This window comes from Lepisma saccharinum, chromosome 5, assembly GCF_977018435.1.
Source record: "Lepisma saccharinum chromosome 5, izLepSacc3.1, whole genome shotgun sequence".
NCBI lineage: Eukaryota > Metazoa > Arthropoda > Insecta > Zygentoma > Lepismatidae > Lepisma > Lepisma saccharinum.
In genome coordinates, this window is record NC_139233.1 from 71,093,782 (window position 1) to 71,102,367 (window position 8,586).

Sequence of the window (8,586 nt, forward strand, 5' to 3'; positions counted from 1 at the left end):
CTATAGTCAGTATAATCACAGATAAACGTATTATAATACGTTTATCAGTGATGTAATCCTCTATATAACTGCGTGTTGTCCTTATATACGTGCTAAGCGTCCCCTTACAGCGTCAGCTTTCAGTCTATAAGGGTACTTCAGCCCTCTGAGACACAGGTTGGTATTAGCTACCTATATGGTAAGAGGCCCGTATAATGTAATAATAATAATAATAAATAATAATAATCCGTCGCGCAACAGCCCATGAAGGGCCTAGGCGTACCTACCGACTGCCGGTCTCCCTCCCACGCTTTCATTCGTCACCTCTAAGCGTGGAGATCTTCAACCGGTATTGGAATAGTCGGGGGGTCGGCCCGACGTATCCCAAGTGTTGATGCACCCAAAATATTTATTTCAATCAGTCAGTCAACACGTTTTTTCATGAACTGTCGACATAGAGTTGTAATATAATCAAATCTAAGTAAACAGCTCCACCAATAAACCTGTAAACTATAAACTCATTCTTTAATATTTGGTATTTCTACACTACTTATCATTCATTTAAAATAAAGTAACTAATACATTTAATTAATCTGTTTACTCAACTAACAATAAACTAGACTAACTAAATCATGATACAAATTACTATCTCAACCAAATCTGTGTAAATCAGAACACGCTTGGTCAAAACTCTCACCCTAGTATCGATTAATTTGGTTTATTTTAATTCGCATATCTGCCACTTTTAGCTAATCGCGAAGATGAGGATGAGTGATGATAGCATGACACTGATGAAGGGATACTCACAAAGAACACACATGCCCAGGTCGGGATTCGAACCCGGGACCCCTGGCATCGTAGCGAGCTGTGATGACCACGGAGGCTGGTTCATACCCCAGTATCATTGTATCATTCTTGTGATTAAATTATATTGAAACAATAAAGTTAACGCAGAAGAAACGGCGGACCGCCATTGCATAGAACTGACGTCCTGGTTTATTATTAAAGGTAAAAGGACATAAAGACATGTGCCTGAATGTATGCTGCTGGAGGTTGGGTCGTCAGGAGTTCCTCCTGGTTTTTATGGTGTGGCCGTGTCCGTCTGTCTGTGCCAGTCCGTCCGTCCGTAAGAAACTGGAAGATCGATAGCAAACAAAAGTCAATTCTTATTTTGTAGCATCTATTACGACCATACCGCTCCTGATTCATTGCATGTTGAACACATGCAACGTTCTGTATTACGACCACCCTAACATAATTTCCAGACTGTACTTTGTCATTTTGCTTGCATGCACAGATCGAAAATACTTGACAACCTTGGCTGTACCAATCCCTTACATATTTGGTTTGGTTTGATTTGATTTAGTTTATTTCACTTCGCGTTTTGTGCCTCTTGGCTAATTTGCGAAGATGGGGATGAGTGATGAAATGATGAAATTTATGAATGGACATTCACAAACAACCAAGCCCGAGCGGGATTCGAACCCGGGACCCTTGCTTTACATTATTGCATTTGTCAAGTTTTCCATAGTTTCTCCGTCTTCAGTAACAGTGATTTTTTTAGTTTGAATTTGTTTAAGTCTACTTTATGCACAGACAGAGTCCAAAACAGCGAGGATCACCCTGTATGTTACATTCAACCTTTCATGAATGTATTAACATGCTAAATTAGATCCGTGCAGGTTTTTCCCCCTAGCTTTCCTTATGGCGTAGTGGTGTAACATCGTAGCCTTGTAATCAAAAGGTCCCAGGTTTGAAACCCGGTGGTCGCACCTAGTTGTTCGGATCTCACTTTAAACTGCAGACTCAGTCCCGATTAGCCTATCTGTGCATAAAATTAGACAAACTCTAAACTATTTGTTCCCTGGCAAGCCTTCGATGATTTTTATGATATTTGAGGTGAACCAACTTGGATATTTTTGGGGTTGTGTGTGTTATAGGTATGGATGGTCAGAAATTTTGCGGGTCCGCTCTACACGGTTCAAGATTCGGATATGTCCATTCATAAGTTCAGAAAATCATGAAACATATCTACCACATCTTTACAAAAGTAAACAGCCTACATCTATCAAACTTATGGATGGACGACTTATGACCCCTCTAGCTTTACCAATTCCTTAGATATTTGCATCTGTAAGAGTCGAAGTAGTACTTAAAAAAATCTGTTTCTCAACATTCACCACCTCCCTGCAAATAAATAAATGAAATAAAAAATAGAAACTCATTTTAAAATTCCTGCCTCCTGTGAGATTCGAACTCACGACCCCTGGTTTACGAGACCAGTGCTCTAACCACTGAGCCAAGGAGGCTTTGGAACTACCAGTTTCCACAATGTACGTGAAGCGTTGTGCGACCTTGAGATGCGGCATGTTGCAAACGACACGTAAGGTTGACAGTTCGGAAGGCTTCGGGAAATTTCGGCCAACTTCGTTACGACGTCATCCGTGCCACAGAGCGGAATTTTATCGCGGAGTGTAATCAGAAAGCGTAAATGGTATTTGCTTAGGTTTTTAATCGTAAAGGAAAGTTCCTACTCTTGAAATGTTTGATAGCAATGTCTACGTAGATGACACCGATTCATTATAACCAACTTTTTTCTGGGGTGATTTTTCATTTAGGTGTTTCCTCTCCAATGTAGATAGATAGATAGATAGATTTATTTTCTTTTTGTGCGAGCCATAGGCTGTACGCACTACATATTTTTGATTTTTCTACACCATTTTGTTACATTTAGTTTTCGTTTAAGCTGTCTCTTACTTTGTCCCCTATATACACATTCTTCCCCTCCCTCGGCAGTTCTTCTTCCAGTCTTTCTCCTCACTTCTCTTTTCCTGCACTATCACCAAAACACGCCTACATTTTGCTTTACACACACTTACACTATAAAGATGGCTCGTCTGGAGCATGATCACTCATTTCGCTGCCTTCTCTAATAGCTTTCCCCCGCCGTTCTCTTACTTCTCCCAGGTATTTCCCGACTTGCTGCCCCGCTTCCTTTATCTTTATTCTGTCGTCTACCACTTCTATCACCTCCCTGCCTGTTAAGTTTTTCATCCATTTGTCCCTTAGGTCACGTGTAGAAGGGCAGTTCAGTAGGATATGCTTGTCCGTCTCCTCCCCCTCGCACAAAGGACATATCGTTTCCCCCTGATTCGTTTATCTTTCTTAGTTGTTTCCATCCCCCTAGTCTGAACTATGCCAGCGCGCTTCTTTCATTTTTTCCCACAACCTGGATATATTTTGCTTTCCCCCCATTCTCTTACTCTTAACTGTTCCCTGATTGAGGTCTTTGTTTGGCAGTCTGCTATTATTTCTTGTTTGTCTATGTCGAGTAACCTGTTTCTGATTTGATTTTCTGATGAGATGCCCCCCCTTCCTCCCTCTTCCCATACCCAACCCATTCCGCTATTATATAAGATATTTTTCACTTTTAGACCCCAGGTGTAAACGTTTTCCTCCCTTTACTCTATTTCCAAACATTGTCCCCTCAGCGTAGTTTGGCCCTCTTGTGATAATCGCATCCAATATTTAACAACCCTCATCCGTGCTTGTACCGTGTCTCTGTTCAGTCCCAATTCCTTAAGAATCCCACAGTTGGCCGTGCCTCTGCTTACGCCCATTACTCTCTTATAAAATTCTGTTCGTATGCCAATTATTGTGTTGTCCCCCCTTAACCCCCACAGTTCTATTCCATACTTTAATGTACCTAATACTATTGATGAATAGAGGTTTTGAATGACCGGGAAAGGCATTTGAGCTGCCTTGTTTATTGTCCTTATGACTTGTTCTATTGCAAATTTTGTTTTAGTTTTTCTTGCCCTTATGTGGTGTGTCCAACTCCCTGTCATGGAGAGTGATGCCCCCAGGTATGTGAAGTTTTTAACCCGCTCGATTAAATCCCCCCCGTACGTCCATGTCTCCTGTCTGCTAAATATGTAGCCATTTTTGAAAGCAATGATTTTTGTCTTTTTAATGTTTACCTTCATTTTATATTTGATGCACCCCTCATATATGCTGTCTATGCCCCTTTGAAGACCCTCTATTGTCTCGGACAAGATGACTATGTCGTCTGCATACATAAGGACTGGTATACTTTGCACTCCTATACATGGGATAGAATCCTGATCCATTTTAATTTCATGCGCTACCCAATCTATGAACAGTGAAAATAGCACTGGTGATAGGATGCATCCTTGTTTCAGTCCCCTGAGCGAAGGCTGCAGTGCCGAGGTAGCTTCTATAGGTTATAGAGCCAGCTTTCAATTAGTGTGCAAAACCAGAGTGCCCATACCCCAAGAAACCCTATGACACCCCCATCCCAAAAATTAGCGCTTCATCACATTTTATGGAGAAAATTGTCACATATTTTTTTAAGATTCTCTCACACACACATTTTAAGAGCGTAATAACTCATATTTAATTCACAAGCGTAGTTAGCATGGAGACAGGGGGACACGTTTCCCTAAAAAAGTAGGAAATGTAAGTTATTAGCGTGATGTACAGCATGTCTCCCCCCTTGTCCCCTCCAAAAAACTCAAAAAGGTACGACACGACGCTTATGATTTAATTATAACAGGGTATGACAGCTTTACATAGCTGCAATGATCGAATATATTGGGCGGAATTTGCATTAAGTACTGAAGTCTGACGTTCTAGATTTGAAGTTTTGGGTGTGGAAATCATTGCCCAACAGTCACCACGTCACCAGTAGACGTCTGATTACAACACTGCCGAATTGGACTCCAATACTCAAAACATAATAGTCTATGTCTGGTTAATATTATGAAAGGGGCATACAATACCCACTCTTTGAGGCTTAAACCCCGACAAAGCCAGGTATCGTGGGTTCGAATCCCGCGCAGTGCATGGATATTTGTGTGAATCCCTTCATTAATCATCCACATATCCCCATCGTCGTTAAATAACCGAATAATCAATAAAAAAATCACACAATCACTCCCTTTCCTAATTCTTGTGCGACAATAAATAAAGTGTTATTGTCTACAATTGTTTATCATTATTATATTATTACAGCTAATTTCTTTTCCACCTTTAACTATTTCTTTGACGTATCGTGCGTCATGAATCCCCTCCCTCTACCCTAAACGTCTCCTACACAAATTTTAAGGACTCCCACCGGGAATCGAACCCGCGACCGCTCGAAATGAGAACCTCAATAATGATTAAATAATAAATAAATAGATATATTTGTAGAAACTGAATCATGGTTACCAATCTCGCCTTTGTTGCGAGCGGCCTCGGGTTCGATTCGCGGTATGGAAGCCACCAAAATTTCAGTGTTGACTCTGCGGACTCCGGTTTCGAAAGCCAGAAAACAGCGGCGATGGGAGTCGAGGAGCTGACCACGCTACATCCAATGAAAGAGCCATGCTTAGAGTTCCGTTGCACCAATGAGTTTATTTTGAAATCATGAAATTACATGTTAACATTTGCTAGATGCTGGGTGAAACCCAGAGCAGCTCCATTCAGGGACATGCCTTTAATTCTAGAACCCACCACTTAGCACCGAGGCTTCGTTTTACCAACCTTTGTTGTGTTGTCGCTAGAATACTAGACATGAATTTTGTTAATAAGCGCCGCTTTTCTGTCACTCTTGGCTAATCAGGATGATGATAATTGATGAAGGGACACTCATAAATACAACCCATGCCCGGGCCGGGATTCGAATCCGGCACCCCTGGCGTCGATATGCGCTATTTTAACCACGAAGGTAGGTGATACCATCGTTAATGATCTCTCTGTATTATTAATGGGGGATCGTTTTGTAGATGTCAGAGAGGAGGCAATTGCTATTTACTCTCTTGTTATACTCCGTCCCGGATATCTCTGGAGTAAGGCCGCGTATATCGGCAGAGAAAGGGGGGGGGGTCGAGCAGGGAGAGCGAAGCAGTACACGCCGCTGCGAAGGCTGGTAACCGCAGTCGCTTTCCCCCTCCACGCAATCCCGATCCTTCTCACGTGTTTATTGGCGGAGCCGTATCGCCGCGTCACTACGTGCGCAGAGACTTGTTTTCGTTCGCTTGCCCCAGAGATAGCCGGGACAGAGTATAATTCATGACTTATTAGGTTATTACTAGCCTATGTATTATTGCGTAACTTCATGCACATTATTTTTGAAATGGACTTTCATTAACATCAAACCTATCAGTGTAGCTGGATCGCACTTGAAACTGTAGGTCCAGTCGCGATTAGCCTTCCTGTGCATAAAGTGGACTTAAAACCTCAATTCAAACTCAAACTATCAGTGTAGCTTCTTTTTATTCACACTTCATACAATGAGAATCATTTTGGACAACAAAGAAGAATAGTCAATAGACTTTTGATAAACATCTCGTTCGTATTTCTAATCATAGTTTTAGGAGGATCATACGTCGAATATTTCCAAAACATGCGTTAACTTAGTTATCACATTCAATATTAGAACAGTTGTCCAATGCTGTAAAGTTTATCCAATGTATGACGTCACAGACAAATACGGGTAAAAGTTTCCGAATTGACCCACCTGTATGTAACCACCTTGAACCATAGCTCCTAATATAAACCCTTGACGCAATTTGGAGCTGTTATCTAGTATATTTTATTCACCGTGCAATGTCTGCTGTTTTTTTTTTTTTTTTGTCGTGGTGAAGGGCTACAGAAAGAAAATGTCTCAAAGTAGCAGCTTTAAGCAAATCAATTTCAAGACTTTCTTCGTGAGACAACAACTCATGGCGAAAAATAAAGATTCCGATAAGAAGAGAGGGTGAAAAAGGAGTTTTTGACTTGAAAATGGGTTGTTTATTGATGCTGACAAATGTACATGACGCGCCTGTCATGTCATTAAGACCTCCAATCAACTGCGAGCATCGTTACAGGCGACAGAATTCGGGCGTGACACTGCGGAGGCATTAGAACGCCTGGAGGGGTCGATATTCCAATATTCCGCTCGCAACGTTGCCAGTGCCTTTGCTAGGAAATCCCACTTCCTAATCGAACGACAAGAGCTTGTTTTATATCAAAACAGTGGCATTTCGCCGTTGTAGTTTCGCTACTTAAATGTAGCTTTTCCGATTTAATCGCGGCGATGAGAATGTCAAAAAATAAGTTTGCCCACTTTAAGGTCTCATAGACTAATCGAGACTGGACCTACAGTTTAAAGAATGGTGTGAACCAATGCGCACTTAGGCGAATATGTCTCCCAGTGCTTTAAACCTAGATGCCAAAGTTGAAAATTCAGTCGCCATATTGTATCTCAATAAAAAAGGAAAAAATACCAAAGTATAAAGGACAAACATGTTCACTTTAGCAGTCAACCAAGTCGTCAAAAACTGCACGTCCCCCCTCCCCCTTTTAAGGTTCATAAAAATTAGCAACACTATCATTTCGTTGTCAATAAAACGTAGATATTTGTCAAATATGTATAAAATATTTCAATCGCTACTTAAACATATTCACTCAGTGTTTGGTGAGACCATTTTGTTGTGTAAAATATAAAGACTTGTAAGAAGCATTTCAGTTTCTTGTAAGTTACATATGTATTTGAGCAATTTCTTTTACGTAGTTTACAATATTTGGATACACATTTATGCATTTATTTCAAATGTAAAGTTATAAACAAGTTTGAGCTTTAGCTATGACTGCGGAGAGAAAAATGAACAAATGTGTGATCTAAGAAATTAGTGCGCGCAGCTTTCGGGAACTTTCTGTTTATCGAACGAAGTGATTTGAAAAATAATTTTGCACTATAACGCACTTTTGTGTGATTAGATTCAGAGACCAGTGTTCGGAAAGTTTTTTTTTTTTTTTTTTTTACAACTAACTTAATTACAGTTACTTGAATCAAAAAGTGACAGAGTTACACAATTTATTAATCGTAATAAGATAAATATTGAAGACTTACAGGTGTTTAATATATGTTTATGCTACATAATATAAAGTCTTTACTTAATTATATTAATATAAGTAATATAAGTAATGATGGAAAAAGAATTCAGCTTTGCTTGAATGATCATATATTGTATATTTCTCTCTCTCTCTCAGCAACGGATTCCGCTCAAACTTGCAATAAATGCTATGGAGACCATGGGGAAGCGAATGATAACAAGAAAATAGTTCAAATTTTTACCACCAGGTGGAAATGTGGCGCTGAAATTTGGTTCACAGTGAATATCCCGCAAAACCTTTCTTACGCTTCCAAAAGGTCATCCACGTTGACAGGGCGCACATTGAACACTGTTTTGCAGTAGCGACTCGTGGCTCTTTTGGAGTGTAGGAAGAAGTCATGGTAAACCGAGGAAGGTTTGAAAAATGCGTTCAATTACAGTCACACGTATTGCCTGTAATATCCTTTGCATTTAAAATATAAGCTGTAGGCCCATGCTCTAGGTATAGCAAGAGTCGCTTGCTCTTCATTTTGAACTATGAGATATTTAAATGTGAATCCATAAAAACCGACGTAAATAACATTGACGATATTTCATATTTTGCAAGAATATCGATTTTCTTCTCCCTCCCTGCCGTCGTGTGAATTGACGATAATTAAAAGTGCTGCTTAAACTTGGAAATTATGCTAAATGCTTCTAAATTGTGGAAGGATTTATTATTATT

The 8,586-nt window shown here is 40.1% G+C and overlaps 1 non-coding gene across 1 annotated transcript; it reads right to left on the reverse strand.

Annotated features, from left to right (window-relative positions):
* Nucleotides 1-2,215: 2,215 nt before the first annotated feature.
* Nucleotides 2,216-2,288, reverse strand: TRNAT-CGU (transfer RNA threonine (anticodon CGU)). The gene has a single exon. It is a non-coding gene; the product is annotated as a tRNA-Thr (tRNA).
* Nucleotides 2,289-8,586: the final 6,298 nt, after the last annotated feature.